At 30.3% G+C, this 7,694-nt stretch overlaps 1 pseudogene; it reads left to right on the plus strand.

The window, feature by feature from the left end:
• Window positions 1-6,205: 6,205 nt before the first annotated feature.
• LOC139890110 (transcription repressor OFP12-like) lies at window positions 6,206-6,761 on the plus strand (annotated as a pseudogene).
• Window positions 6,762-7,694: the final 933 nt, after the last annotated feature.

Raw genomic sequence — 7,694 nt, forward strand, 5'->3', positions numbered from 1 at the left:
TCTCACGAAACCAATTTTTTTCCCATTGGCGAGTAGTTTTCTTGCTAGATATAAATCTCGAACATCTCTGTATCTTTTGAACTTCCACCATCGATCCGTCCCGTTCCAACTTTCTGGATAGTTGTAGAAGAAAAACAAAGTCACTCGCCCGTCGTTAACCCTGGAAGCATGTTCTCTGTAGCTCGTCCCATTGTATTGAACTCCTCTTCCGGAAGCTGGCCCCGATATGTTGAAGTTTTTCCGGCGTTGGACCTTGATCCACTCGTAGCCTCTTTCTCTCTCAACATTCTCTCTCCTATTTATTATTATTAATAATTATAATTATAATTACTATTATTAATTATTAATACTATATTATTTTTTGGCAGCACTCGCTAAATTATACGGAATATCACATTGTCTCACTATTTTAATGAGCTCTATTCGAGACATAAAAATGAACTCTTATAAACATTAAATTTAAATATAAAAAAATATATAGTACTAGAAGTTTATCAATAGAATAAATATTGATTTGTGATTAAATTTTTTGATACACGAGTTTTCATGATTTAAATAATTAAAAAAATAAAAATGAACGTATTAATATATATGCTTTTTAAAATTTTGGGCTCCTTTAAGATTAGGGGTCTTGTTCGGTTGCACATTTTGCACATGTAGTCGTGAGTAATCTGCGGAGTATTATGCTATTTCAGTTTTCCATCAGCTTTACTTATTGGAGAATTATGTTTAGATTAGATTCAAGAGATGTATTATTTAGTAATTATATTTAGTTATATATATATATATATATATATATATATATATATATATATATATATATATATATATATATATATATATATATATATATATATATATATATATTAATTTAATTTTTTTGCCGAAAAAACGAAAACTATACAAAACAAGGAAAACATTCAGTAAAGGGCATGAAATAACCTAAACAGAAGAAACAATAAAACTTGACAAGCTTCGCAACTAGAAAGTAACATTGAATAATGAATATTAATTCTAGCAATTGTTCTATAGTACAAGTAAAAACTAAGACATTGTTGGTTTGCACACACTGTCAAATATTCTTAGACTGTTAATCGCATATATAAGAAATATAGACCATATAAAGAAAAAAAAATCTTTTATTTTTTGAAAAAAGGTCTTTGCAAGTATAATTTTAGAGTTCACAATAGGGGTGTGCATGGTATGGGAAAAAAACGAAAAAACCGAGGACCGAACCGAACCGGACCGAAGAGTTTCGGTATGGTCTATGGTCTTTAAATTTCATATTTTTCGGTCCTCGGTACGGGACGGATCGAATCCGAAAATACGGGAAATGGACCGTACCGAAATATTTACATTTTACCTATCTGTGATTTAACAAATAGTCTCTAGTATTATTGTCTTAATATATTTTTTTATGTTATGTTTGCTTAACCATCAAATAAAAAGAGTAACACTTTATGATGATGTTTTCATTCGTCTTTTATATCTTTATTTTGAGATCATTGCATATAATTCTTCATTTATTCATGTAGTTGTGTTTCATCGTGTACTCTGTTAAAATATTATTAATAACAATGTTTTTTTTATATAAAAAAAAACACTTGTAGTATATTATATATTTTGCAGGTGCGGTTATTTTAGGGCAAATTGATAATATCAAATCGAATACTTACAAATTAGCTGCACGCCAGTTACAATATATATATATATATATATATATATATATATATATATATATATATATATATATATATATATATATATATATATAATACAAAAGAAGATAAAAGTAGATTATCAATCAATTTTCTTTAAAAATGTATCAAGCTTATGATGATGATATTATCATGGTTCCAAGTTGCATCAGATGAGCATGAACATATATATGTACTAATTAGTGTATTGACCTTTACTTTATGTGTAAAAAAATTACCAATCTTTGCAAAGAGTAAAGGGTTGGAACCTTTGAGTTAGTTAAAAATATATTCACCTTAATAGGTTGATATGTATAACAAATATCACGTTAATAGGTTGATATATTCACGTTGATATATATAACAAATATCAAATATCTCTTATAGTCTTATATAACCAAGTATGTCTTGTGAGAAAGTTGAAGATCAAAATAGAAATAGACATTTTTGCTACCTATTATGAGAAGTAGACCGACTGTAATTGCAATTCCAGCAGTCAATGTTAAGTGTACTCAAGTGAGACGGTTCTTTCCAGGGAACCGAACCGAAAATCATGGAACCGAACCGAAATTATTTGGTACGATCCGCGGTACGACTTTATTCACTAATTTGGAACTCGAGACGGAACCGAACCGAATTAGTTTGGGACGGAACCGTACCATGCACATGCCTATTTCACGAGTTCAAGAAAGGAAGAGAGGCACATACATTCTTTATGCAGAGTTCTATTACTACAAATGAGTGCATCGTGATTTTTTATGAGCACGAGCATCTCAGGATTCGCTATGTACTGAACGTGTACTTGCATGATCAATCGATGGACGAGGGAATATATTTTTCTCTAAGAATTGCAAGTTTTTGACTTTGGACACTTTGATTTCGTCTAAGTTCTTTACTAACTTCAAACTCTTGCAACTTATTTCTAAGATTTGATCATATCAGTTTTGTGAAATGATCTTACTCGAAGCTTAAAAACTTAACTTTTGTGAACAAGGTTAGTATTACTAACTAGGGCGAATTTGCTTGATCAGAGATCAATATGATCGATCAATGCTATCTAATAGCAGCGATCAGTTGGGATCACTACACAAAGATAACGATTAACAAACCACTTAGGGTTGTTTTTTGTTATATATACATAAAGCTTGATTATTAAGTACTTAGTGACCCAATACATACATACGTACGTACGTACATACATGCATACATACGTACGTACGTACGTACATACATGCATACATGAATGTATTATATATCTAGGATTTAGCCTCGTTTGTATATTTTCTTTTGAATTTTATAATATGTCTATATGGATATTGTTGTATGTTTTTAAGAGGCCGTACATTAATAATAATGCTTGTTTTATGTAATAATACTCATATTAACCCTAGATTATTTTGGCAGTTATAAAAAAAATAAAAAAAAAATATGATCTAATATGAAAATTCACATTCTTTCAAGATAAACTTTCACTGATAAGTTCTATAGTTTGTATCGGATTGCAGAAATGACCATGTAAGGTCGGGGCCAACTTAAAGCAGTTGGGGTTAGATGCCCCTAATGACCTAATCTTTATGTAAAAGATATGAATTTCATTTAGGTTATTTCGGTTACCTTAGGACTTGATTATTGAGTAATCAGTGACCAAACATCCCTATGTAATATAATTTGTATTCAAGTTGTACATGTTCTTAATATATTTAGTTTAAAATCCTTATTTATAATAGAAATAACTTACTTAACCTTTTATACTATATTACTGTATATCTTAACCCTTAAGTCTACCAATTTTACCAAACAATTAAAAGAAACACATAAATTATAAGCTATACAACTTACATGTTAACATGCTAGTTTCAATACATGTTATTTATTGATTTATACATATAGACGATTGACAATTTTAATAATCTTTTGATATTGTTTTATACTCCTTTTGTCTCAAACTAAATATCTTGATTTCTTTTTTACATTTGAGCGAATGTTTCAATTTCACTTAATCAAAACTAGTTAAAATAAGTAAAATTAAAATTTGACAAACTAAGAAGCGAATCTTTATACTTTTATTAAATAGTAAGTTATTTTTTAGCGAACATTTAATTTGAGACAGTGAGTATTTATTTTGTAAATCAACCTATTTTAGAGATTTTTATTTTCGTCCATTAAATAGAATTTCTGGATCTGCACTTGGGTACATGTGCAATTTTTTTGTCTAGAATGGTCCTTATGGTTAGCACTTGTTTCATTGGTGGTCCTTGTCCCTAACGCTAGTTAAAAAAATTTTATATTTTTTGGCATGTGCTTTGCACATCAAGGTATTTATATTATAGAAAATGATAACCATAACTATAAGGACCATGATTAGACATTAATCGAAAAATTAATATTTGTTATATAAAACTACATATTTTCATGAATAAATTGACTTCGTAACTTTAAGTATGAAAAATAGGTTATAATATGGAGAATTAACATTTCGCAATAAACACTTAAACGTAGCAAGAGTCATTCTCCTTATATTATTTAACCTATCTTCTTCATTATGTTTTAATCTAAAAAAGCTGCAACTTCACCTTCAATCAACATCCAAATCATCTCATCTGTTTCAGATCAAAATACTTTATCTTCCACTATTAGATCCAAAAACACTAAATCTCTTTTCTTAATCTTTACATACAAATATATATCTATGTGTATGTATCGTAAGAAAGGAGGAGCAGTGAAAAATGCTGCAACACAAATACATTTATTTGTATGTACTATATATATCTCATACACCTAAATACGAGTAGTTATTTTCTAAATCTTTTATTAAGAAACATAAATTAAATAAAAATACATCAAAAGATCTATGAAATTATAAGTAAGGCGGATCTCACAATCTGCTTGAATAGATCAATCGATCTACTTGAACAAACAAACATGCATGCATGCATGCTTACCAATAAGAACAAATACACAAATATCTTTATTACACTCGTAACATTGCGTGATCACATATATGTTGGATACCACTTGTGAACGAACACCTGAAGTTAGCGTGAAGTCGGTGGCAGGAAAACAAAGAATTGAGCGGGCTCCTGCAAGTTCAAAATTTTTGAGGGAGAGTGGAACGGGAGTAAGTATATATTACTAGAGTATTAAAAAAAAAAAAAAAAATCATTTAGACGTACTATATATATCTCATACATTAATTAAATTTACGAAGTGTTTTCAGTTGTTGTTGATGGTACAATACTTATAATCTATATACAAACAGACTTCGAGTTTCTCTATAATGTAACACTTTGATCTTTGTATTGCTTTTAATTTATAATTATATTTTTTCGGAAAAAAAGAAGGAACCAACTTTAGTAAATTAATTTCTTTTTCCTTCTTGTAGGAAATTTGTTTATAATCCATATATTACTCCTGATTGGACTGTCACCAAAAGCGTAACCCGAAGGTACCGTGACGTTATCAATACGTACTTGTTTACTAACAACTAGTGTTCGAGCCCTCGCTTCGCGGCGGGGGTTCGGTTTTCAATGTATTTTATTGCGTTTAGTTTGTAAAATCATTTTGTGGTTAATGATGATGTCGTTGAAGCGCAACTCGAGTCGAACTAAAAGGTATAACCCGTGAAAGATTTAAATGTTATTTTAAATTAACAATATATGTGCATCTCCGCGTTTCGCTATGGAATTGTCGACATTTAAAAATTTAATGGAGAATTAACGTGTATGAAAAGTACCCCAAATATTTAGCGTTTTTTAAAAAGCGTCCGTTTTACGTATAGCTAGTGACATTGTGTTCCTAAAATTATTTCGAGTTTAACGATGGTGGCGGAAAAATTTAACTCGTTGCGAGCGCGAAGATATGACCCGTTGAATATTTGGGTGGAGTTTGTTTAAGATTTTTTTATGAGAATGGGTATTTGACACTTTATCCCCCTGTTTGAGAGGTGGGTTTGATTTTTTGGTTAAAGTGTGGGGGTTTTATTGTTCAATTTGAAAAGAAAAAAAAGCGAAAAGTTGAAAGTACCACTGGGTACTATTCATTTACTCCTAAAATTATTTCGAGTTTAACGATGGTGGCGGAAAAATTTAACTCGTTGCGAGCGCGAAGATATGACCCGTTGAATATTTGGGTGGAGTTTGTTTAAAATTTTTTTATGAGAATGGGTATTTGACAATTTATCCCCCTGTTTGGGGGGTGGGTTTGATTTTCTGGTTAAAGTGTGGGGGTTTTGTTGTTCAATTTGAAAAAAAAAAATAAGCGAAAAGTCGAAAGTACCCCTGGGTGCTATTCATTTAGTCTATGTCTTTTAGATATAGGTATATAATATAATATAATATAATATAATTAGCGAGTTACAAAGTCTATATCTCTATATATACGGAGTATTTTATATTTTATATTATATATTTTGTATTTTGTATAAATAAACAAAAACAAAAAACTTTGTAATATCAACTATAACTACTTCCCTCTCCTTGATTCTTGAAAATCACACACACTCACACACTATGCCAACAATCAACAAAAAAATGTTACTCAACACCACCGCCGTCACCGTAGGCTGCGGCTCCGGCTGTCGGAAACTTAAACTCTCCAAAATCTTCCACCCTAAACCAAATAATAAATACAACAAAAGTAAACCTCATTACTACCCTGACACCCATCGACACCACCACCGTCACAACCACCACTCCTCCGCCGCCACGTCATGGACCACCACCCCTTCCACCGCCACCACATTTTCACCAAACACTTCAGATTCTCCGGTGGATGAGTCTGAGGTCAGAAGTTTAAGAGCAGTTCAAGGGTTTGGCCGGATCGGCGGTAATAGTCTCGCCGTTGAAAAAGATTCTGATGACCCTTATGTTGATTTCCGGGAATCAATGTTGCAAATGATTATGGATAATCTATGGTAGAGATGATTTAAGAGAGCTTTTAAACTGCTTTTTGCAGCTTAATGCTCCTTATTATCATGGTATTATTATCAGGGCTTTCACTGAGATTTGGAACAATGTTTTGTCTTTTAAACTCATGCATGTTGATCAACAGTCGATGTCTACGTAAGTAAGTTTATAAATTATATAGATAACATATAACGTTATACATTTTGTATAAAGTTATATTTTATCTGTATATATATAGTTATATGTACTAGGTTTTATTAGTATGTTTGATTTGATTTTGTTAAGTGTTTGAACAAAATCAAGGTAGGATTTAGCTAGTTTAGTTTGTTTAGTTCAATTTAAATGATGTTATTAGCACTTTAAAAATGGTGGAATGTATTTTCAAGTGCTAATAACATCATTTGTTATAAATGTTAATGGTTTAATTTGTAGCCAGTATTGTACGTGTATGTGATATATATCAAGAATGTGTATGTTATATTAAGAAATGATGTTTCAAATATAATGTTAATCTATGTCTTAGCATTGTTTATGATATTTTTATTGTTTATGATATTTTTATTTACATGTATGTTTTCTACGGAGTAGTTGTAACTTGACTTATCTTTATATATTTGTAGTGTACACACAACAAAATGTAAAAAGCATATTGATGAATAACACATAACTTGTGTAATATCAAGTATTAGTCATATATATAGCACGCAAATACTTTACTCACTCAACCATATTCTCCAAAAAAATCAATACATAAGGGACAATATACAAATTCATGTATTTTATAATTTATAATGCCTATAAATAATAATTATTATAATTCTCTGATAGTTCCATCATACATTCGTGACTGCTTAAACAATGGTACTAATTTGTTCTTTTTAACTATCATCCTATATCTTATATGCTCTCATATAAAATTCTTTGTGTACAATAGTGTCCTCTTACTTATATAAAAGTTACTTATTTAAAAGTAGAAGGTAGAAGGTTTTTTCTGTTCAGGCTATTCGGAAGGGCGAATAATTCGACCACATACTCTGATATATGCATCCCAGCAGGATTACTCTATGGCGGTTGGGCACCACTAAATATTCTC

The sequence above is a fragment of the Rutidosis leptorrhynchoides genome, chromosome 1, assembly GCF_046630445.1.
Source record: "Rutidosis leptorrhynchoides isolate AG116_Rl617_1_P2 chromosome 1, CSIRO_AGI_Rlap_v1, whole genome shotgun sequence".
NCBI classification, from domain to species: domain Eukaryota; kingdom Viridiplantae; phylum Streptophyta; class Magnoliopsida; order Asterales; family Asteraceae; genus Rutidosis; species Rutidosis leptorrhynchoides.